Consider the following 25,182-nt stretch of genomic DNA (forward strand, 5'->3'; position numbering starts at 1 on the left):
TGGGCTCGTCTCATTTTCTGATGTTGCAAGAACCGTTCACATATGAGTGACTCCCTGGCCTCACGAGCAGCCAGGTGAGCCGCTGCTCTGCCCATGGGTTCGTCCTCCTCTTCCTCCTCCTCCTGCTCCTGCTCCTCCTCCTCAATGTGAATGGCAAATGTGGATGGTGGATGAGGGGATAGGACCTCCTCGACCGGAACCCCTCTCGGTTGCACATGTTGTGCAGGACACAACACATTACTATAATGCCACCCACTGTCCCTGGTGCGTATTGAAACGCTCCCCCAGAACAATTGAGGCACCAAAATCGCATCTTCAGCAGCCCTATCGCATGTTCAATTATAGACCTGGTGGCGATGTGGCTGTCGTTGTATTGACGTTGATGCTCGCTGATGAGGTTCCTCAGAGATGTCATCAGCCACGTGTGCAGGGGGTATCCTTTGTCTCTGAGGAGCCAGTCCTTAAGGGTACTCGGTGGGTGGAAGAGGCCCGGGATGTTGGATTAACTCAGAATGAAGGAATCATGGCAGCTGCCAAGGAATCTGGCGCACAGGTGAAGAAATCTTTTCCGGGTCACAAACGAGCTGAGCGTTGATGGAGTGATATCCCTTTCTGTTGATGAACAGTCCTGGCTCTTGTGGAGGTGCTCTGATTGCTATATGCGTGCAATCGATTGCACCCTGTACCCACGGGAAGCCAGCCACAGAGTGCAATTCCACTGCCCTCTCCGTCTGGCTGAGGTCGTCCATGGGGAAGTTGACGCATGGCGAGACCCTGTGAAACAAGCCATCGGTGACCTGCCTTATGCACTTGTGTGCAGACGACTGAAAGATCCCGGCAATGTCACCGATGGCACCCTGGAATGATCCGGAGGCGAAGAAGTTGAGGGCAGTGGTCACTTTAACTGTGACGGGTAATGAGATGCTGCCAAGCCCAGCCGGGAGCAGCTCGGCATGAAGGAGGCTGCAGATGTCTGCGACCGCCTGGCGACTCACTCTCAGCCTCTGTATGAGAGGTCCAGGAAGCTGAGCCTCGGTCTGTAGACCCTGTGGCGAGTGTGATGCCTCCTGCGATGTCGCTCCCTCTGTTGTTCCCCTCTGTGCTCTTGTGCAGGTGCCTGTGGCGCAGCTCTGTGTTGTGGAGCTCCAAGTGGCAGAAGTGCACGCCGTGCCTGGCGAGGGTGATGATGTTCCTCGTCCTCAGATATACTGGTGAATGCAGCCATCGCACCCCCCCCCCACCCCCCACCCCCAATCACGATGGTGTCAGTTTGAGGGTGTCCGGAAAGATGGTAAGTATTTGTCAGCAGAAGAATTCTGAGTGCAAACCAAGAATTTTCAGTCTAAACACAAAGATCTCCCAGCCAAAAGTTTGTCTGAGAGAACTGAGTGCTCTGCTGCAATAACTGACCTTTTATCCCCATCTGTCAAACAGGGATTTAAATGTCCAAATTGCTGCTGGCTGAAACACGGCTCCTTCAAATGGAGTGTTTCACACAGCACGGGAAACATGCTGAAGCAAAATTAAAATCCTTTCCCAGCCTCAATCACATAAAATTAAGTACCTTAACAAATTAAAATATCTTAATGACTGCTTTAAATATCAGCCCGCCGACTTTAATTGGAGCCGGGTTCCTTACCCACTCCGGATTTTCCCAATTTTCTTTTCCCCCCTGCTCGGACTACTGCCATGGACCCGTACTTCTATTTGAAAACTGAGCCCTTTGTGTCCTCTTCACAGCTTACTTTTCCAACTAGCTTTGTATCGTCATCAAACTTGGATACATTACTCAGTCCCTTCATCTAAGTCATTAATATAGATTATAAATAGCTGAGGCCCAAGCACCGATCCTTGCGGCACCCCACTAGTAACCACCTACTAACCTAAAAATGATCTGTTTTTCCTACTCTCTGTTTTCCGTCTGTGAACCAATCCTCTATCCGTGCTGATGTATTACCTCCAACCCCATGAGCCTTTATCTTGCCTAACAACCTTTTATGTGGCACCTTATCAAATGTCTTTTGAAAATCCAAATATACAACATCCACTGGTTTCTCTTTATCTACCCTGCTAGTTACACCCTTAAAAAACTCTAATGGATTTGTCAAACACGATTTCTCTATCATAATACCATGTTGACTCTGCCTAATCATGTTATGATTTTCTAAGTGCCCCGTTACCAAGTCCTTAATAATGGATTCCAGCATTTTTCCGACTACTGATATCAGGCTAACTGGCTTGTGTTCCCTGTTTACTCTCTCCCTCCTTTCTTGAATAGCGATGTTATATTTTCTACCTTCCAATCCACTGGGACTGTTCTAGAATCTAGGGAATTTTGGAAGATCATAACCAATGAATCCACTATCTCTGCAGTCACCTCTTTTAGAAGCCTAGGATGTAGGCCATTTAGCCCAGGGAATTTGTTGGCTTTTAGTCCCATTAATTTCTCAAGTGCTTTTTCTTTACTAATATTAATTGCTTTAAGTTCCTCACTTTCATTAGACCCATGGTTCCCCACTATTTCTGGTATTTTTTTGTGTCCTCTACTGTGAAGACGGATACAAAATATTTGTTTAACGTCTCTGCCATTTCCTTATTCCCCATTATAATTTCTCCTATCTCTGCCTCTAAGGGATCCACATTTACTTTCTTTTTTACATACTCGTAGAAGATCTTACAATCTGTTTTGGTATTTCTTGCTTGTTTACTCTCATATTCCATTTTCTCCCTCTTTATCAATCTTTTGGTCATCCTTTGCTGGTTTCTAAAACTCTCCCAATCCTCAGGCTTACTACTCTTCTTGGCAACATTATAAGCCTCTTCTTTTAATCTAATACTATCCTTAACTTCTTTAGTTAGCCACAGAGGAATCAATTTTCCCATGGGGTTTTTATTCCTCAATGGAATGTATATTCATTGAGAATTATGAAATATTTCTTTAAATGTTCGCCATTACTTATCTACCATCATATCTTTTAATCTAATTTCCCAATCAAACTTAGCCAACTCACCCTTCATAGATATGTAATTGGCTTTGTTTAAGTTTAAGACTCTAGTTTCGGACTTTAGTACGTCACTCTCGAACTCAACGTGAAATTCTATCATATTATGACCACTCCTCCCCAGAGGATCCCTTACTATGTGATTACTAATTAACTCTGTCTGATTACACAAGACAAGATGTAAAATAGCCTGTTTCCTGGTTGGTTCCACGATGTATTGTTCTAGGAAATAGTCTCGAATGTATTCCATGAACTCGTCCTCTAGACTACCTTTGCCAATTTGATTTGCCCAGTCTATAAGAAGATTAAAGTCCCCCACGATTATTGTATTACCTTTGTTACAAGGTTCTCTTATTTCTTGATTACTACTCTGATCAACAGTATATCTACTGTTACAGGGCCTATAAATTACTCCCACCAATGTTTTCTGCCGCTTGTTATTTCCTATCTCCACCCATACTGATTCTACTTCCTGATCTTCCGAGCCAAGATCCTTTCTCACTATTGTCTTTTTGTCATCCTTTATTATCAGGGCTACACCCCCACCCCACTTCTTTTCCATTTTGTCTGTCTTTTCGAAAAGTCAAGTACCCTGGAATATTTAGTTCCCAACCTTGGTCACCTTGCAACCACATCTCAGTAATGGCTATTAGTTCAAACCCATTTATCTCTATTTGTGCCATTAATTTGTCTACCTTGTTATGAATGCTTCATTCATTCAGATAAAGCACCTTTAATTTTAACTTTTTACTATTTTTCTCTGATTTGACTTTATTCACTGAAGCACTATTACTGTTAAACTCTCTGTCCCTTCCTGACACACTCTGCTTATCTTTACCCAAATCACTACACTGATCTATGGCCTTGACTTTTCTCTAGCAGAACAGGAGCAACTAAATGAAGAAGAAATGGAAAAAGTAATGTTTGTAACAGAAACTTTCATGGGAGCTCACGGAGTTAAAAGACATTTTAGTGAGGAATCCTCAGCAATTGGCAATTCAAGTCTAACTTAGTGACGAGGGTTTGTTTTTAATTGCTTCAATCAGAGTATTTTATAGTTGACGTGGTATTTGAACCAATGCCAGAGAGGTTAGTAAGTGTCAGAGCTGGACTGCCTGCACCTGCCATTATATCAACAACCATATCTGCAGGCCTTGGACACCTACCTGGCAATGACCGAGGACAACTGCCGCCACAGTCTGTGGGTCAACACGGAGCCAGTTGCAAATGTGTGCCATCTGCTGCAAAGCTACTTGCAGCCAACTTGCACCGCAGGGACCACATTACCACTGACGGCCAAGGTTGTCTTCATGTGGCAGCAACTCATCACTTGCCCACAGACTCTGTATTTTGCCTTCACATTTATGTTGCCACCTATTGGGTTTTGCCAGCCCCAAACAGCCTATGAAGAATCTGAAATATGTAGCTGTAACATTTATTGTTCTTTTTAAAATCTAAACATTTTTCCCGCATAAATTTTAATTTTAGCAGGGCTGCTTCTGCGTGCAATTTCCTGTCCTGTCCCAGACGCAATACAGGCAGTGAGCTTTCCATGAATATGTAATAGGGAAAATCCCTTGCTAGACATTGGCCACTGCTGCATTTTCTCAGTGGTTATTTTGTCAGTTCCTTTGGCCCCACAGATAATATGGTGAAACTAGATGAAAGAAAAAGTTCCTGAAACAAGAGTAACAGAAATGTGTAATCACAAGAAATAGTGTAAGTAAAAGGGACAAAGAAAGAGAATAAACAGATAACAACAGATACTTTAGAGTGATCAAAAGATAGTAGATTTCAAAAACCACCAAATAGTCAGCTTTTGACGAGGTCACAGGACCCTTGTTACGTCAAAACGTTCTCCATCACACTTTGCTTAAACATAAATGCACTTTACTTTTGTGTGGCAAATAAGTAACTAAAAATAAATTGCTTAAATTTCATCAGTTGGGAATTGTGCACATGTGTCCGTGGAAGCTCAACTGCCATTAATTAGATACCGTTAATTATTCTGTTAATCATGTAATGATTCACAGCAAAAAGACGATATTTGACTTTCTATAATATGTCATTGTTTTACTGGTAGCCCATAATTAGCAACATGAAAAATTTACTCTTGTGGTGTACCTCAAAAGGTTTTAGATGTGACATGTACGTTTGTGGCAGTGTGAAATGTCACTAGTGCTGATGCTCAGATCTGTGGCTATAGAAGTGGAAATTTATTTTTAGTTACTAGTTGAGAAATCATGGGCCTGCAAGTCTGGATTTTCCAGCTATTTAAATAGTAAATATTAGCAGTTGAACAGGTACATTTTAATTTACTGGTGGCAGAAAAAGGCACTTGTTTACAAAATGCACCTTATTTGTCACATATGTTAATGAGTCATCGATGAATCTTCTTTGTCTAGATGGACTGTTTAATGTGCATAGAGATAACAGAAACACCTATTTGCAATTCATTCCTGGGGTGCGAGCATCGCCAGCAAGGTCGGCATTTATTGTCCACCCCTAGTTGCCCTGAGAAGGAGGTGGTGGGTCTCCTTGAAACGTTGATAGTGGTTTGATACAACTGAGTGGCTTGCTTCCAACTTTGCCCCCCACAAGAAGTATCAGAAATTCGGGCATGTACTGTGCATTATCTTCCGATCATTTAAATTAATAGTTGGAAAATTGCACACAGTGCATGCCCAAATTCCAAATGTGCAAAGCCGACATGAAAAGCTCTGCACTGGCTGTGCTTAAAATTTCCCCTTTTTAACTTTTGCTTTCAAATCAACTGTATCTGTGTTATTTTTGGTACATTATCTTCTGCTGGTGTTTGCAGTTGCATTTTTGCAAAGCAAGACTCCTTTTCCAGCTATCTTAGTGGTAATTTTCTGATTTTGTGGCAGCACCAAAGATGAAAAATTGTACTCAGAACTTTAAGAGCAATTTTAAACCCTCAATCACAACTTTAAGAATCAAATTTCTACAGGTCAAAGAAGGAAATCCAAGCAGTATTTTTTTTTTATTGAGCAAGCAGTCCTGAAAGAATTAATAGTTGAAAAGATCATTGATTTTGGCATGGAACCAATTTACATTGGATTGCCTAAAATTAAGAGGTGTAATGGGAGACTGCACATTCTGTGCACGGCCTCCAAACATTTGAAAAGTTTGCAGCTCACTGAACTTGGTGCACCACAAAAGGGATGTTTAGGCCTACTCACCCAATTCAGCAAGGTGTACCTCTGGAACCTGAGCATACATTCTGTGGGAGCACCATCCCTGGGTTTGCCCTCAAGTGTAATTAAGGATTATTAAAATATGTTTTTTAGGTTTTATTTTTAGGGTCAAAAGTTCGCAGAAATTACAGAGATATATTGGATCCTCAAAAGCAGTATTCTAGGATGCACCTGGATGTGGTGGGGGTTAATTTGACTTTTGGCAACACACGATTCGCTGTACTCCTGATTTTCCAGTGACTGATTCCCCAATCCGGTTTTCTGTCGAGCAAGGCTCCACATCCAGAGCATAACATAAAAATTTACTCTATAGCTTTGAGGTGAGAAAAATGAACACGTGGAGAGGAGTACAAGTACTTATTGTTAATATTTCCCTGCAACATTACTATTTCATTTTATAGAAACTAAGAAAGGAAGACTACAAGAAGAAGAAACTGTACAATATGTGGTTTCAATACAAGAAGGGACTTTTGAACAGGGACATCTTGCTGCAAAATCACAATTCAAATATGCTGCGATCCATCAGAATGAGAAATTCCTGAAACTGCAAGCCATGTTCTGTTATTTCCAAAATTAGTTTATTACAGTAACTTATTCATTGATATGCTTCTTAATATGGTATACAGAGCTTTTCGAAGTTTCCTAAACCTGCAAGACATTTGAACGCAAATGTACATGTTTCATTGAGTAACAAGAGGCTGGCCCTGTCCAACCGGCAAAAATGTTTCATGCAATTTAGTTGGATTATGTTCTCCCCTCGAGGGAAAAATGTAGGGTCAGACTGTTTTAATAAAAACCACATGGTCCACAAGTAATGAATACACCAAGGCCCCAAAATTCCAAGAGTCATGATCTGCTACAGGAATTATGATGGGGGGAGGTGGGCGGACTTCTCTCCCCATGCTGGGCCCACGAGAAATTGTAGGGTCAACTCATTTTAAAATACTTGGCAGGACAAAGGTGTGAGTCCCACCAGCAATTGTTGCAACGCGCTTTGGAGGCCTGGAAAATACGTGGGGCAGGGTGGGGCGGAGGGAGCACTAGTAAGGGTGTATTTAAAGCTGAACTGCTCTTAAAGCAGAACTAGCTTTTAGCAAGGTTAAGTCATGATTCCAGTAGGAACAAGTAAGAAGAGAGCAACAAACATCTCAGGGAGTGATAAAAAATATTCTTCTAACTGAAATTAGGCACAGGAGGAATGGAATACTGGAAGTGGATGGCAAAAGCTATGCCAACATAGCAGGCAGGACCATATGGCAGAAGGTGGCACAGGCAGTGAGTGGTAACTCCCCAATTTTCAGGCTCCTCGCCAGTGCGGCAAGAAGTTTAATGAGCTCACAATGTCCGCAAGCTGCCATTCATTTAGGTTTTAAACTTTACAGACTACATACTGATATTAATCCAAAAAGTGCAATAACAAGTTTAAGGATATAAACATGTGAACTACATGAACTGTACAGACCTTTTCACAAGGAACAATCATATTATATCACTGAAGAATCCTGTAATGCAAGCATGCTCTTTGAAGAATAATTTTCTCTATGGGATCTCCATAAGAAAAGCTTTGCAAATTCTCCATTTGTTGCCAAATAAATCGGTCTGTGATATTTTGTGTTTTAGACACAACCTTCATATTGATAGAATAGGATCTTTGAACATCAGCACTTGTTCTGCACAAACCACAGTAGGTGTAACCTCTCATGTTTCTCTCCCCTATCGCCTCAGCTGAGTGGGTTCCCAATATCTCATTTGCCTCCTCCTCTTGCTTTGTGATTCGTATGGACTAAAACATGTTTTTAATTAGTTCTTAGAATGTGGACAACATTGGAAAAGCTGCATTTTTTGTCCATCTGAATGGCCAATATATCTCCAAGTCAGTGCACTGGTGGTGCAGGGGGTGGATATTGGCCTGGATTTGCACTTGTGTTGGCAGAAGTGCAGCAGATGTGTATTTCCACCCAGCTGTTCACCCTGCCGCTGACCTTGGCACATTTTCCGAGATCAGCTAATTCGCATAAAAATCAGCAGTCTCCCTCTGGAGACCCACCAGCGATTGGGCGCAAGTGGTTGAGGGAGGGTGGATACTGGGAAGATGCTACAAAAATTAAAGGCCTGTAGCAGCTTAAAGGGAAAGTGGTATCAATTACAACATTGGAGAGGTCACGACAGCCAGAAGACGTACAGGGAAGAGAGCTTCTAATTTCAGTGAAACAGAGATGAATATATTACTGGAAGCTATAAGGGCAAGAAAGGAAGGACTGATACACAGGAAAGAGACAACATGGGCCCCAATGAGGGCACAGTGGAGAGAGGTGGCTGAAGCTGTTAGTGCCAACTCCACAATCTGAGGTCAGCAATGCAGTTCAGGAAAAAAATAATGACTTGACTAGAATAGAAAAAGTAAGTGCCTTACCCACCCAGGTAAAGATCATACAACCAGCACCTAGTATATTGCCATCTTGGCGCAATCACTATGTCCTTCAGTGGAATTGCATGCTTGCACGGAGGTGTCAATGCCTTTAAGCGACTGGACATAGTTGGCACTCAATCAACCTCCCAGTTGGATAATGCATGATCACTGACACACCATATACATCCCACTTAAACTGCATCTGTCAATCCTCTGAATGTCACAGTCATTAGGTTTGGTGTGTGTATGCAGTTGGTGAGTGCCATTCCCAATACCCAGATGAGCTGCTATGTCACATACTCTGCATTCATTTTGTAGGAGAAGGCAACCGATAATGTGACAGAGAGAAAGACCATGGAAGGAGGAGCGGCAAATATATGGGCATTGACCCCCCCACAAGAGGCGCTCAGCATAACGAGACGTACAGTGTTCCGAAGGTGTGGGAGATGGAGAGATTGATGGGCAGGTGGCACCATCAGGTTTGCACATGGATGAATTAACTTTGTTTCCTCGGTCTTATGCAGCCAATGTAAGCACAACAGTAAAATGACATAATTGCACCATGAAGTATGAATAAGTAATATGAGAGGGCAGATATTAATTCTTGTTATTCGATACTCCCAGTAGATGAGATGGCTCCAGATGTGGGTGATGAAATAGAGGAAGAGAAACCCTCTCACTTCAGTTGCTGTCTTGCCAGGGCACTTTCACCCACACTGTCATTCATTCCCTCACCTCCTAGCGCCAGCCCAGATATTAGCACACGGGGTAAAGGACTAGCGATAGTGTGGTGAACACACTGGGTGAAATATAACTCACAATTGGCAAGGAGGAAGGGGGATGGAGGACAAAGATGTTGACATCTCTGAATGGAGGATCCAAAGGAGTCCGACCTTGGCTGTGGAGCCCAGAGACTATGATCTTATGGATCCTGCTTTCAAATGAAAGATGATGATGCAGCATGGAGCCCATGTACAGACACTGCAGGATGTCTCCCAGAATGGTGGGGCAACTCCATGCCACAATTCGCACTGCTGTCTAACCCATGATGGGTGACAATAAAGATGAAAATCCAGCCCTTGCTGCTTAGGATCACACAAAGAACAGTCAGCTAGACAAGGTAACAAAGGGCTGCCAACACACAAGGGTCTGTTCCATAATATGAATCCATGTCTTCAGTAGAGGTGGAAGAGAAAAGAGGAAAAAATTGGGGCAGAAATAAATGACAGGCAGCACAGTGGGAAACTATGGGTATGGTAGCAGAGTAGTTATGTTACTGGACTAGTAATCCAGAAGCCTGGACTAATAATCCGGAGTCATGAGTTCAAATTCTGCCACCACAGCTGGGGAATTTAAATTTTATTAATTAAGTAAAATCTGGAATTAAAATACTAGTATCAGTAATGGTGGCCATGAAACTACCGGATTGTTGCAAAAACCCATCTGGTTCACTAATGCCCTTTAGGAAAGGAAACCTGCCGTCCTTACCCGATCTGGCCTATATATGACTCCAGACCCACAGCAATGTGGTTGATTCTTAATTGCCCTCTGAAATGGCCGAGCAAGCCACTCAGTTGTACAACCTCACTAAAAAAAGTCATAATAAGAATAAAACCGGACAGACCACTAGGCACCAGACACGACAAAGGCAAACCAAGCCCAGTCGACCCTGCAAAGTCCTCCTCACTAACATCTAGGGACTTGTGCCAAAATTGGGAGAGCTGTCCCACAGACTAGTCAAGCAACAGCCTAACATAGCCATACTCTCAGAATCATACCTTTCAGCCAACTTCCCAGACTCTTCCATCACCATCCCTGGGTATGTTCTGTCCCACCGGAAGGACAGACTGACCAGAGGTGGCGGTACACTGATATACAGTCAGGAGGGAGTGGCCCTGGGAATCCTCAATATTGACTCTGGACCCCATGAAATCTCATGGTATCAGGTCAAACATGGGCAAGAAAACCTCCTGCTGATTACCACCTACCGCCCTCCCTCATCTGATGAATCAGTCCTCCTCCATGTTGAACACCACTTGGAGGAAGCACTGAGGGTAGCAAGGGCACAGAATGTACTCTGGGTGGGGGACTTCAATGTCCATCACCAAGAGTGGCTCGGTAGCACCACTACTGACCGAGCTAGCCGAGTCCTGAAGGACATAGCTGCAAGACTGGGCCTGTGGCAGGTGGTGAGCGAACCAACACGAGGGAAAAACTTATTTGACCTCGTCCTCACTAATCTACCTGTCGGAAATTCATCTGTCCATGACAGTATTGATAAGAGTGACCACCGCACAGTCCTCATGGAGACGAAGTCCCGTCTTTGCACTGAGGACACCATCCAACGTGTTGTGTGGCACTACCACCGCGCTAAATGGGATAGATTCGGAACAGATCTAGCAGCTCAAAACTGGACATCCATGAGGCACTGTGGGCCATCAGCAGCAGCAGAATTGTATTCCAGTACAATCTGTAACCTCATGGCCCGGCATATTCCTCTCTCTACCATTACCAACAAGCCAGGGGATCAACCCTGGTTCAATGAGGAGTGTAGAAGAGCATGCCAGGAGCAGCACCAGGCGTACCTAAAAATGAGGTGTCAACCTGGTGAAGCTACAACTCAGGACTACATGCATGCTAAACAGCGGAAGCAACATGCTATAGACAGAGCTAAGCGATTCCACAACCAACGGATCAGATCAAAGCTCTGCAGTCCTGCCACGTCCAGTCATGAATGGCGGAGGACAATTAAACAACTAATGGGTGGAGGAGACTCTGTAAACATCCCCATCCTCAATGATGGTGGAGTCCAGCACATGAGTGCAAAAGACAAGGCTGAAGCATTTGCAACCATCTTCAGCCAGAAGTGCCGAGTGGATGATCCATCTCGGCCTCTTCCCGATATCTCCACCATCACAGCAGCCAGTCTTCAGCCAATTCGATTCACTCCACGTGATATCGAGAAACGGCTGAGTGCACTGGATACACCAAAGGCTATGGGCCCTGACAACATCCCAGCTGTAGTACTGAAAACTTGTGCTCCAGAACTAGCTGCGCCTCTGGCCAAGATGTTCGAGCACAGCTACAACACTGGCATCTACCCGACAATGTGGAAAATTGCCCAGGTATGTCCTGTCCACAAAAAGCAGGACAAATCCAATCCAGCCAATTACCGCCCCATCAGTCTACTCTCAATCATCAGCAAAGTGATGGAAGGTGTCATCGACAGTGCTATCAAGCGGCACTTACTCACCAATAACCTGCTCACCGATGCTCAGTTTGGGTTCCGCCAGGATCACTTGGCTCCAGACCTCATTACAGCCTTGGTCCAAATATGGACAAAAGAGCTGAATTCCACAGGTGAGGTGAGAGTGACATCAAGGCAGCATTTGACCGAGTGTGGCACCAAGGAGCCCTCGTAAAATTGAAGTCAATGGGAATCAGGGGGAAAACTCTGCAGTGGCTGGAGTCATATCTAGCATAAAGGAAGATGGTAGTGGTTGTTGGAGGCCAATCATCTCAGCCCTAGGACATTGCTGCAGGAGTTCCTCAGGGAAGTGTCCGAGGCACAACCATCTTCAGCTGCTTCATCAATGGCCTTCCCTCCATCATAAGGTCAGAAATGGGGATGCTCGCTAACGATTGCACAGTGTTCAGTTCCATTCACAACCCCTCAGATAATGAAGTAGTCCGAGCCCGCATGCAGCAAGACCTGGACAACATTCAGGCTTGGGCTGATAAGTGGCACGCAACATTTGCGCCAGACAAGTGCCAGGCAATGACATCGCCATCAATATAGAGTCTAACCACCTCCCCTTGACATTCAACGGCATTACCATCACCGAATCCCCCACCATCAACATCCTGGGGGTCACCATTGACCAGAAACTTAACTGGACCACCCACATAAATACTGTGGCTACAAGAGCAGATCAGAGGCTTGGTATTCTGAGGCGAGTGACTCACCTCCTGACTCCCTAATGCCTTTCCACCATCTACAAGTCACAAATCAGGAGTGTGATGGAATACTCTCCACTTGCCTGGATGAGTGCAGCTCCAACAACACTCAAGAAGCTCGACACCATCCAGGACAAAGCAGCCCGCTTGATTGGCACCCCATCCACCACCCTAAACATTCACTCCCTTCACCACTGGTGCACAGTGGCTGCAGTGTGAACCATCCACAGGATGCACTGCAGCAACTTGCCAAGGCTTCTTCGACAGCACCTCCCAAACCCGCGACTTCTACCACCTAGAAGGAGAAGAGCAGCAGGCACGTGGGAACACCACCACCTGCACCTTCCCCTCCAAGTCACACACAATCCCGACTTGGAAATATATCGCCGTTCCTTCATCGTCGCTGGGTCAAAATCCTGGAACTCCCTTCCTAACAGCACTGTGGGAGAACCTTCACCACACGGACTGCAGCGGTTCAAGAAGGCAGCTCACCACCACCTTCTCAAGGGCAATTAGGGATGGGCAATAAATGCTGGCCTTGCCAACAACGCCCACACCCCATGAACCAATAGAAAAAAGGAGAAATAAGAAAAAGTTATAATTCTCCACAGTGAATTTTCAGTTTAGCTGCGCCGTCAAACAGAAGACTTACTTGGAGGCTGAGCACGTCAGGGAGTTTTTAAAGACCATGGGCCCCGATATTAGCAGGGAGGCGGGATGGCAGCGGGGGAGCGACTGGGCACGTGGATAACCCGCTCAATAAAATCTGTCCGTTCCCCACTCGATCGCGGGTCAATTGGAGCAACTTAATGTGGCTTCTGGGTTTGCCGTCCGGAAGCTGCGCAGTGGGCGGACCACACACCCGCATCACAGACTGTCAGCTGGAAGAGCTCTATTTAAAGGGGCAGTCCTCCAAAGTTGCTCCTGGAGCAAAAACCCAAATTGCACAATGGAGCAGCACAGGGGCAAGGCTGCTCCAAGATTTAGCGATGCCTCACTCCAGGTGCTACTGGATGGGGTAAGGAGGAGGAGGGATGTCTTCTACCCAGCGGATGGGAGGAAGTGGCCTGCCTCTGACACCAAGAAGGTCTGGCTCAAGGTGGCAGAGGTCACCAGCAGCAGCAACGTCTCCCGCACCTGGATCCAGTGCAGGAAGCGCTTCAACGACCTAACTAGGTCAGCCAAAGTGAGTACACTTACTGATTCTCCTACATTCCATCTTCCACATCACCACCCCCACCCTCCAACTCATTCTGCACTGCCAACACTACTCTATCACATCACTCCTCACACCCACTGAAAGCTCAACCTCAACTTACCTGTACTTCCTCAGCACTTCCTCACCTCCCCATTACTCACCCCACCACTACCACTCAACCCAATCCTCATACAATGTCATGGCTCTGTCTCATACTCACCCTCTGATGCATCACTTTCACGGTCAGCTGCACCCAAACCAATGTATTCATCGGTTGGCCACGTCACCATCACTCACTCACATGTCTGTACTTTCTCCCCTTATAGGAGAAGAGAGCCCAGAATGCACAGGAGAGGGTGAGGATCGGAGGGGGCCGCAACATATAGTCGTTCTCACAGACACGGAGCAGGAGGCACAGGAGCTGAGCCACACCCTCCGAGACTGGCACCCGACAAACGTCTGGTGGCAGAACTTTAACATTCAGCACATACAATATGAATTGATGTTAACATGCCTTGCCATCTTCGGCACCCCAGTATACTCATTGCAAGATGACACATCTGTGATTATGCTTAATATTGCTTTCTCTTCTCTTACCGGGCCTTCAGCGACCGCTATGATAGCGGCGGGAGATTCCTCAGAGGATCTGCTGGCCTCTGAGGGTGCACCGTCACATCTAAGCGAGCCGGCCACCAGCGCAGATACACACACCTCAGTGGGTCCCAGTCCGCAGTTAGTTGGGGTCGCACGTAGTGAGTTACCACACATGTGAGCATGAGCAGACACTGGTGGCAGGGGCAGCTGTGGAGAGTCCACGTTGGTGGGTGCACTCCTCTCCAGGCTCTGCTCAGCTGGACACAGATGCTGAACCCTGGGGGTCATCCCTTAAAAGGAGAATGATCGAGGGGCAGCAGCACATTTGCAAGGTGCTGGAACAGGTGCCACATGCACTCTCCACAATCGCGCAGAGGATGGAGGAGTCCAACTCCTGCACGAATGGAATGGTGGCACAGGTACATGAGGGAATCTCTGAGATTTTGTCACAGGGACGTGAGGGCACCTCTGAGATAGTGTCGCGGGTAAGTGCGGGAATGTCTGCGATGGAGGGAAGGCTAGTCTCCATGGAGCTTCAAGCAAGGCTTACAAATGAGTCCATTTAGGCCCTGACAACGGCCGTTCGGACTCAGGTTGAACAACATTCTGCCGCCTTAAACAGGCAGGCAGATACACTAGCACTGGCCTTAGAAGGCTTCACACATGCCCTCCAAACTCTCGTCCAGCAGGGTGGTAGGAGTGGTGTGGGCCTGGCCCTGGGGAGGGATGATGGCGAAAGGGGACATGGAAGTGAGGACACCACTCAAAGCGCTCCCACATCTCACCTGTTTCCCCCTTCTCAACCAGTACCCGCAATGCTGCCTCCTCTCCAGGTGGCCGAGTCTGCCCGTGCACAGGTGCAGGTGGAGCAGTCTTTGGAGGGGCCCTACGGGCACCAAAACCCAGACGGCGTCGGCCCAAAGCTTGTAATCGGTCGAGGCATGAACAAGAGCAACCTGCCACTACCTCTGTTGCAGCCACAGGGGATGCACCACGTAGAAGTAGTCGGGAGCAAAAGGCGAAGGTTTTGTAAGCACGAAGGGGATGCACAAGGGTGTTTGACGGTTTGTCATGTTTTTTATTTATGTTTTCTTTTTGTTAAACTCACATTAAATATTATTATTGTCACCACTACTGCCATGTTTTGGCCATTCTTGACTGGCTTCTGTACTAAGTCCCTTTCATGAGGTTCACCATGAATGCCCACACTTGATGCCACCCATTGGGTCACTCTACAGTGGGTGTATGTATAGTTGCAGGACTGTTTTGTTGGGTGGGGGGGCTGGTTTGGCCGCTGCTCTATCCAGGTGGTGAGGACTGGACTCTTCACATTGTCTGATGTTAGGAGAACTGTTCGCATATCAGTGACTCCCTGGCCTGAGGAGCAGCCGGGTGAGCCGCTGTTCTGCCCTGCTCCTCCTCCTGCTCCTCCTCCGCCTCCTCCTCCTCTTCTGCCTCCTCCTCCTCTGCCTTTTCCTCTTCCTCCTCCTCCTCAATGCAGGTGGCAGATGTGGATGAGGCCTCCTCAAGCGGCACCCCTCTCTGTTGTGCCATGTTGTGCAGGGCACAACAGACAACTATAATGTGTCCCACTCTGTCTGGTGCCTATTAAAGCGCTCCCCCAGGACGATCAAGGCACCTGAAGGGCATCTTGAGCAGTCGTATAGCATGCTCAATTGTAGACCTGGTAACGATGTGGCTGTCATTATATCGATGCTGTTTCTCGGTGATGATATTCCTCAGAGGTGTCATGAGCCACATATGCAGGGGGTATCCCTTGGCCCCAAGGAGCCAGCCCTTGTCGGTGTTCAGTGCGTAGAAGAGGGGTGGGATGTTGGACTCGAAAATTGGCCCACATAAGCTGCTCACTTAAAACTTCAAGCATGTAGCTCAAAGGCAGCACTGGCAGACTCCTACAGCAGATTGCCAATGCACTCTCTTAGATGGGGAATTGTTCATGTTATGGAGAAATCCAAGGAATGGAAAGAAACTAATTTATTTCCTCAAATATTCTCTCCATTCCTGGAAGTGCTGACTCGGGCTGGAGTAAAGTTCTGTAGTTGTCAGCAACCTTCCAGGATTGCAGCCAAGTGCCCATTCTTCCTGTGTGAGCCTGGACGGTGAATGTCAGCAGATCATTTGACCACAGGCATGGCTCTACATCTCCATGGCCAGAGTCCCAATCAGTTGCTTCATACCAGATTCCTACTTTGCTGCCTTCTGCCCAACTCCCAATGTAATTAAGGAAATGCAGAGAGAGCAAATGTTTTTGACTTTATATTTTCCTGAAGAGGACCAGAAAACTACAGTAGTGAGTGTTTCCAAATCTATTTATTAGAAAGCAGTAAAGCAGTTTCGATTTTAGCACGTAAGCACTTAGTGCACTGCTATCATTTCACTTTGTCTGCAAATTTAAAGGTGCCATTAACCTGCTTATTTTAAACAGATTAATGTCTCTGTTAAACCAGCAGAAATAGTGATGTCATACAAACACATTATGTGTTCATATGCCAGTATTACATACAGTAATTTCTCGACTTACCATTCAATCAGGTCATACTAAAACCAACTCAAATAAACTCTACAAACGCTAAATTGGACCATGTCGCACCCGTTGTTTCGGCACTACAGGGCCTCTCTGACATCCAAGATGGCATCTTGGATGCGCACACATGTTTCCAGCGTGACATATGCCAGACGCCATCTTGGTATAGGAGTTTGCACAGACGCAGATAACAAACGCTGGAATCATATAAAGTAGGGAGAAAATGGCTTCACTCAGTGTGCAACTCTGATTTAAAGTGGTTGACACCATTTTGGGACTTAACGCTCAACTCAATGCACAGTTTTAACCCCGACCATCTGAACGTGTCTTAGAGTGCCTGGAGGACCCCACCCCCCCAGCGCTATTTAAAGGGACCATGAAGGATTTACAGGTTAGTGGTTGGATTATTGTTTCTGGCTGCCGAGACATTTGTAACTGTTTTTGGAGGTCTCCTAGACCTGAATACTAGGACACGGGGACACAGCCTAACATTTAGAGCCAGGACATGCAGGAAATGCTTCTACACGCAAAGGGTGGGAGACGTTTGGAACGCTCTTCTGCAGATGGCAGTTGATGCTAGTTCACTTGAGAATGTTAAATCTATGGTTCTTAGACAGAGTTTCCAATCCCCGTGGCGTGTTCTGCTCTCTTAGGGGCTAGAGAATCTATTCTCAGTTCTCATATCTTTGCTGTTCTGTTTTCCTCTTTCGGTCCCTTGGATTCCTTGAAAATTTCCTTATTTGTGTAACAGCCTGGATAGATCACACATCCCTTTTATTTTCTGATTTGAGCTCAGTATCTCACTAGCTGTACATGTAATAAGATCATGCACTGGATGCAAGAATGTTTATTTCAGGATTTAGTAAGTTGCACACAGATAATATGAAAAGAAGTTTTGTTGATTTATTTGATTTAAGTCTTGCTCAGCTGTATGCTCAACAGAACCTATAAACCATGCAACCAGGCCTGGTTTTATCAATTGTGATTCTAGCATGGCCTATTGTACTGATTGCTAATGTCTTTCTGTGCCTTAAATACCTTTTGATTTACTCAGCTGTATCTAGCACTCCATAAAAACTTTGTAAAAAAGGAGGGGGTGGAAGGTTGTTAGACTGTGAGCTGCTAGAAGCAAGCTGTGGGAATCTCGATACAGCATAAGGGTATAAGTTCCTCTGTGCACTATTTGTAACGCAATGATTAATGTCTTTGCATTAAATTCCTGTCTGTGCTTTTTTAATGCAGTTGTTTACCAGTTTTTTTAATTAACAATTTAAAATAAAATAGAAATAGTGCATAGAGCGAATTAAATTACTTGGTTTAGTTGACAAGGTAGAAACAAAGAGCAAAGTGAGGACAGAGAGTAAAAAGATCGCAGGCAATATGGAAAGAAACAAAAGAGGCCAGAAGTAACAGGAAACCACAGAGTTGCGAGATGAAGATGATCACGAGAATAAAAAGCAGAAGCACTCTCTGATGCCCTCCGCCACCAGTGCAGCCTTACACACAGTGGGCAGCTAATCAGAAAATCACCAGTGCATCACTCACAATTTTCTGTCCATTAATGTCCTCTGCTTTAAGGGTTTAGTTGGGGGAGCAGCCAAGGCTGCAGAGAATAGCTCTGTTCTCCGAAATGAGATTCACCCAGTATTTCATGTCCTTCAAATAATGCAGGCACCTTGGAATGCCTCACAATAAAAGTATCATGTCTGCTTCCTAAATGTGCCTAATGATGTTCTGTAGTAAGATACCACCTCAATAGTGATTGAGCGCACATCTTTTCTGTTCATGAAGGCAGCGGAGTCAATATGAAGAGCCCTAATGCCCACATTAACCTCATCTGTTACTTCTCGGCGTAGCTGTCAATCCTAAGCCCAGATAAAGTGGGAAGTGTTGAGGCTAGGCCAACGGCCTGGCCTCGTAAAAAAATTAAGCATTACTGAAACTTTTATAAAAACAGCTATTGAATGAGGCCTGAGGCAAGAAAGTGATCCGATTTGGATAAGAATGACGTGATACAGCCAAAGCCGAAAGACGATGTCTTGCTGATGACCCTTCTTCCACCTAAGATGACCACTTGGTTTGGAACATGGAACATCAGAAAAATGTATTAAACTGGTAAGATTGCACAGATTGCAGTACAAAAGAAGAGATACAATGTAACCTTGTTGGGTCTAAGCGAGACACAATGAACACAGGCTGGTTAGATACGTCTTACAAGCGGTGAAACATTGGGCCGGAACTAGCTCTGACCGGCGTGGCAAGGTTGTCCGCACATCCTGTGGACAAAGACAACAAAAATACTTACCTCATGGTCTCCAACGTCCACTTGCTCCATTTTAAATTTTTTCTCAGTTCAGAGCTGTGATATCAGCTGACCCTCCGTACCGATAGACTCTGTGGGAATGGAAGCCACGCCCACAAGTAGGCAAGTAAAACTCATTCATTTAAAGTGAACTTGTCTATGTTAATATAAATAAAATTTTAACATACCTTATTATAACAAGCCAAACAAATGATTTAATTTAATGAAACTTACAGAAGATAAAAGTTAAAAATCAAAAAATATTAAAATAAGAGTAATTTGACATTCCACATTTTTTAAATTTAATTTTTTGTTGTTTCGCAGTCATTAACAGTCACCGTGCTTTTAAAAAGTAGCGTAGAGCTGGTATTTTCCAGCGTACCTTTTGGTGGCATAAGTATCTTACGAATGTTTCCTGATTTTATTGATTATAGCGTAGATGGCCCTTTAATTCGTAACTTCAAATCGACGGCGAACCAATGGGAGCAAGTTCGCAATTTTGGGGTTTTACTGCACAATCGATTTGCCAGCGGTTGGAGAGGACACCATTATGGAATGGCGTCCTCAGGTAAGTAATTTCTGGTCCATTGCTTTATTCTGGCCATGAAGAAGAAAATGCCTCACATACAGAAGGAGTTAGTCTAATGCTCAGTAAGAAGTCCACAAAATCACTGATAAATGGGAAGCAGTCTCATCTAGAACCATCACTGCTTGGTTCGACAATAAATTTTGCAAAATTGCAAGGTTATACAATGCTCTACACCAATGGATAATGCAGAACAAGAAATCAAGAACAGTTTCTATGACAAATTACAACAAGTTCTAGACAAACAAGCAAAGTAAGATATGATTCTGCTTATGGCAGACTTAAATGCAAAGCTTGGAGATAACAATACTGGCCACAAAGTAATTATTAGGAAGCAAAGATTAGGTGAAACGAATAAGCATGGAGAACTCTTCACTGACCTGTGTGCTTTTAATAACCTCATCATTGGCGGAAGTGGCTTCACTCACAAAATGGTACATAAAACTGAAAATCAAATCGATCACATCTGTATCAGCCAGAAGTTTAGAAGATCACTATTAGAAAACCCCTCAAAATGAAAACAAGCCTAGCATCACTTGTTTGTGCTATTTTTGGTACAAATGCAATATAAAACAGAATTCTTGTATATGAACCATTTTCCAATATTTCTCCAGCAGCAAAAGCTGACATTTTTTTCCCACTTGCACACCACATTTATAACTGAAGCAAAGTAACGGCAGCTTACAGAAAATGGTGGTGCCTGTGTGTGAAGTGACATTTTGTCCCTCTATGTAAGTGCTGCACTAATTTTTAAAAGGAATGGGGGTAACTTTAACTTTTGGCAATAGTGTAAAATGGGCATTATTGGATCGGCTGCCCGTTATACACCTCATCCGATTTTCACTTCCATTAAAGTCAGTGGAAATTTGGGAGTGCCGTATTACCTCTGGCCAATTCGATATCGCCTGTTTCACACTATCACACAAAGTCAAAATGGAATTTGTACTATTCATGGAAATTAACCAAATAAATTAAGCCTGAGTCACTAGAATTTGGAATTTGGTTTGTTGCCATAAGAAGGTTAGGGTATATTTTTATTGTTATAGCCAATATTTATCCCTCACCCAACATCACTAAAACACATTAGCTGGTCATTATCTCATTGCTTTTTGTGGTGACCTTGCTATGCGCAAGTTGGCTGCCATGTTTCCCTACATTACAACAGTGACTACATTTCAAAAATACTTAATTGACTGCAAAGTGCTTTGGGACATCCTGAAGTAGTGAAAGGATCTGTGTAAATGCAAGCTTTTTCTTGCTTTCACATAGGAAGGTCATTTGTCCATAATGAAAATTAAAGGTAATTACTATTATATATTTATAATTCATGGTCCTGGAGAGCACCATTCTCATGAAGGCCACCCAAAGTCAATTTGAAAGGAGGTTATTACATATAAACTTTACTGTATTTATTGCAAGTTATACTTTTAAATTGGGTGAACAAATTGGGATATCTTCATTGATTGATTTCACATTCACGAATGTCATTCAGAACTTGCCTCAGCCCTTCAATTTGAAGACAACCTAAACACTCCCAAACATATGGCCCCAATTTTAATGGAAACCGGGGAGGGGGGCAGTTAAAATGACAGGTGTCAGTTACCTCCACCGATCCCACTTTCTTCCTGGCCTATCCCCATATTAACCCGCTCTTTTGAGCAGCCAATCTCATTGCGAGGTGAGCATGGTCCAGCAGCGAGCTGAAGTATTTCTCTGGAGCCAAGAGGAGCACTCCTGCTCCTTCTGACCCCACAAAAATCCACCCCCCCCCAAAAAATGACTGGGCCTTTTCTGGAACGGCCACCTTGAAGGATTGCTGGTTAGGCAGCTCACCACCTGGTACAAATAGGAGGAGGTTATGTGGCACATGTTCTGCCAATTTGCACCTGATAGTTGCAATTGGGTCCCACATCTGGTGTTGGACCACAATTTTCATATGTAATCAGCCTCCCATCCAAACCAGGTAAGCATGTTACTGACAAGCTCTCCTGAAAATTGAATCAGGCAGATCTTGGGTATCCATGGGGTGGCCGAGGTGCCCTCTCTCTCCCTTCCCCCCAGATAAACAGGGTTTCCGCTGCACTCATGGTGAAGTTACGGTGGCAGAGCAGGAGCAACACCAAGGAAATTCCCTGGCATTATAGCACCCAAATTTCCTGTCCCCCTCATTTGCATGTGGCACATGCTGGACCTACCAAGCTGGACCTTGAACTGTACTTGATATAACCTGCAAATTGTATAATCTGTATTGTGTACGTTTGGAATGTGATATGACAACTGTATTGTATGTATTGCTGCAAATTTTATGAATAAAGTATATTTTTTGAAAAAAAAACATGCTGGACCTACCAAGCTGGACCTACCAGATGGGGGCAGACTCAAGACATGCAGGAAATTAGTGGGCAGTGTTATGAGTCAGCGTGCTGAAGTTCATTGATTTGGGAAGAGCTGCTCCAATTTGATGTCTCTGGTGAGTTCTGTGTTCTGTTCCTCCATCTGCCAAGTTATTTAAAAGAGCTGCCAAGAATGACCTCATGATTTGGGCCTCCTTCTCCAAAAATAAGAGCCTGGAGTTGCCGCTTGAAGAGGCTGAAAGGAAAGAGCTACTGTTTCCTTCAACCAGGAGGAAGGTGAATAGAACTCTACGAAGGTAGGGGCAGGAGATGGCCGAGATATCAGTGCGGCCATCTCCATATAGGGGACATGGTTTCAAGACCATAAAAAGTTCAACTGTCTGACCAAAAAGGACAAGGTAGGAGTGGGTCTTTGATCTGCTGTATTTGATGTCACTGACAGAAAATTTGCAGCACTATCAGTATCATAATTTTCATCACTCACCTTACTCCCTTCTCATGCCTGTGATTACTAGCGAAGAGCAAGGGGAAGCATTTTGGCTACAAGTACCTGACTCTAAGGTAGTGAATTTGCTTGCTGTCTTCAGTGCATTAACAGTGTATAAACGGCACAGGCAATTTTTTTAGGAAAGAAAATCGAGTGAAAGCCATTTCCGCCTGATTTCTGCTATTAAAATGCCCTCCCTGAGTTCCCTCCTCAAAAAGTTCTGGCTCTCACTGCCTTCTATCTACTTATACTTACCTAAAAAAGACGCCTGTGCCATTTATATACAGCTAATGCACTGAAGACAAGAAGGAAATTCACTACCTTGGAGTCAGACACCGAGCCAAAATGCTTCCCCTTGCCCTTCACTAGTATTCCCGCAATTTGCCCAACAGGTTCCAACTGACGTAATTTGCAAATGTCAAAGTGAGGGCCACCAACACTGCAACTCCCATTTCATTGGTTTCATGCTCCTAATGCACTCTGGGTACCTTAGACTGAGATTTATAAGGCTCAGCAGTTACCAAGATTAGGTGGAACTAAGGAGATTCTGAGCCTGAAAAATCTGCAGATTTTAAATACAGATTTCTACAGCTGGAAAAAAAAATCCCCCTTATTTTTACCATTCTGACTACAGATACCTGCACTTGCTTTTAACTGTCTCTGACAGGGTCAGACAACCAGCAGATTTTTGGTTCTCCAAACACTGCTGCCCTACCCTCAGTGAGGACTTCTCAGGAGTGAGTATGGCATTCCCTATGGAAATATCATTGTATGTCATTCTCATGAAGGAGCTGGAGGAGGAGCAGCACTGGATGGCCCAAAGGAGAGTCAGGTAGCACTTAAGGAGGATACAGCTCACCAGATATTGAGCCCCCTCCCACCCATTGAATATACAAGCGGCACAAGTCATATGAGGATCTTTCTGAGGAGTTATGTATAAGGAGAGTGTGTTTTACCTAAGAGGCAATAGCTTTGTCACCTATTGTAGACAGACCTGCAGCCACTGTCATCTACCCGCACTGCTCTCTCTGTGGCTATGAAAGTGACCACCGCCCTCCACTTTTATGGCACAGGGTCATTTCAGGCAGCCACGGGCGATTTATGGTCACTGAAGCCCTTTACTGGGGAGCTGCGCATTCATCAACTTTGGCATCACAGCAAGGCAGCAGCGAGATACAGCCATCCCTTTTATGGGGTTGCTGGCTTTCCCAGGGTCCAGGGTACAATTAGCAGCACACCCATCAGTTTGTGTGCTCCCACGCAATGCCCCCTCAACAACACCAACAGGAGGGGCTTCCACTCCTTAATTGTACATTGGAAGTGTGGCAGAAACCCAATTTACATATGTAAGCCGGATTTCCGCTGCACTTCTGACGAAGTTACGTCGGTGCAGCTGCAGAAGGTCTGAGGAAATTAAGGCCAATGCTATTCCAATCTGCAATCTTAAATATCCCACTATTCTAAATTGGGGATCAATCCTTAGATATAATTTCTTATAAATTTCAAACTCTCATATAACTCAGCATTCTGAGACTGATTCAATAGGGAACAGAAATGTAATATCCAAATGTAAGATTGAGAATTGTGGCTTAATCCCACAATTGAAACTTTTATTAATTGGTTTAATTGCACAGAAAATGTTCTCATGTCATTGGAAAAATCTGCTGCTAATTACAACAAAAACTTGATGAGAAGAAATCTTACAAACTATGTCCCAATGAAAGGTACACTTTCATGGTCAAGGACAAATTTAATAAATAGGAAAGGATTTGGGGGATCTGTGGAAAGAAACAATGAAGCACAGTCATAAATTACACCAGAAATAAGGTAAAGTAATTCACTGTCAAATATATTAATTTCACTGAGTCCTTTACTCGGGCTACCTATAATTTGGCTCTTCGATTATTGCCAACCATAAAATTGCTGTTGCTTGTTGCCACTGGTGCTGTGGAATCTAACCCGTAAAGTAAACTGGGCAAATGCCATAGCACCATGAGCCAGAACCAGCCTAGAGACAGGACTGTAATATACATGAAACATAAATTGGGCACCAGACAGCTTCAGGAAATGAAATCTTTATACGGCTGGGAATCAAACAATTAACAGGTTGCGTTAATAATTCAAACCTCACTTTAATCTGTATTGATGTTATATCAATAATAAACAAAGGATGAAGGATATTATAAGACTTTAATGCAATTAATGGGATTTAAATGATGAACTATAAAGGTGAAGTTTCGGCTGTTCACAGTTATACCCTGACATTGTGCTTTGAACAAACCTGCAGCTCATTTTTGTAACGTGCATAAAATTTTACATTTTTTTAGCCATCCTGAGCTTTCCCACTGACATGTTACTGTTGGAATGATGCATTTTACCAAAATTAAGTGCCACCTATATGGCCGTTAAAATTTGCAGTCTGTCTGCCCACCCCACACCAGGAAGAGAGTGTTTTTCTGAGAAACAATGCACTGTATTTTAGGGAGGTCTACATGTTGTCTGTCAGAAGATAAAAGTATGAGTTCAATC

At 44.4% G+C, this 25,182-nt stretch overlaps 1 long non-coding RNA gene across 1 annotated transcript in view; it reads right to left on the reverse strand.

Annotated features, from left to right (window-relative positions):
- The window catches only part of LOC137320535 (uncharacterized), a 52,296-nt gene extending 32,984 nt beyond the window's left edge, over nt 1–19,312 (reverse strand). Inside the window, exon 1 of the long non-coding RNA XR_010962578.1 lies at nt 19,230–19,312. This is a non-coding gene — a long non-coding RNA (uncharacterized lncRNA). The remainder of the gene's footprint in view (nt 1–19,229) is intronic.
- Nucleotides 19,313–25,182: the final 5,870 nt, after the last annotated feature.

The sequence above is a fragment of the Heptranchias perlo genome, chromosome 4, assembly GCF_035084215.1.
Source record: "Heptranchias perlo isolate sHepPer1 chromosome 4, sHepPer1.hap1, whole genome shotgun sequence".
In the NCBI taxonomy this organism is placed as follows: domain Eukaryota; kingdom Metazoa; phylum Chordata; class Chondrichthyes; order Hexanchiformes; family Hexanchidae; genus Heptranchias; species Heptranchias perlo.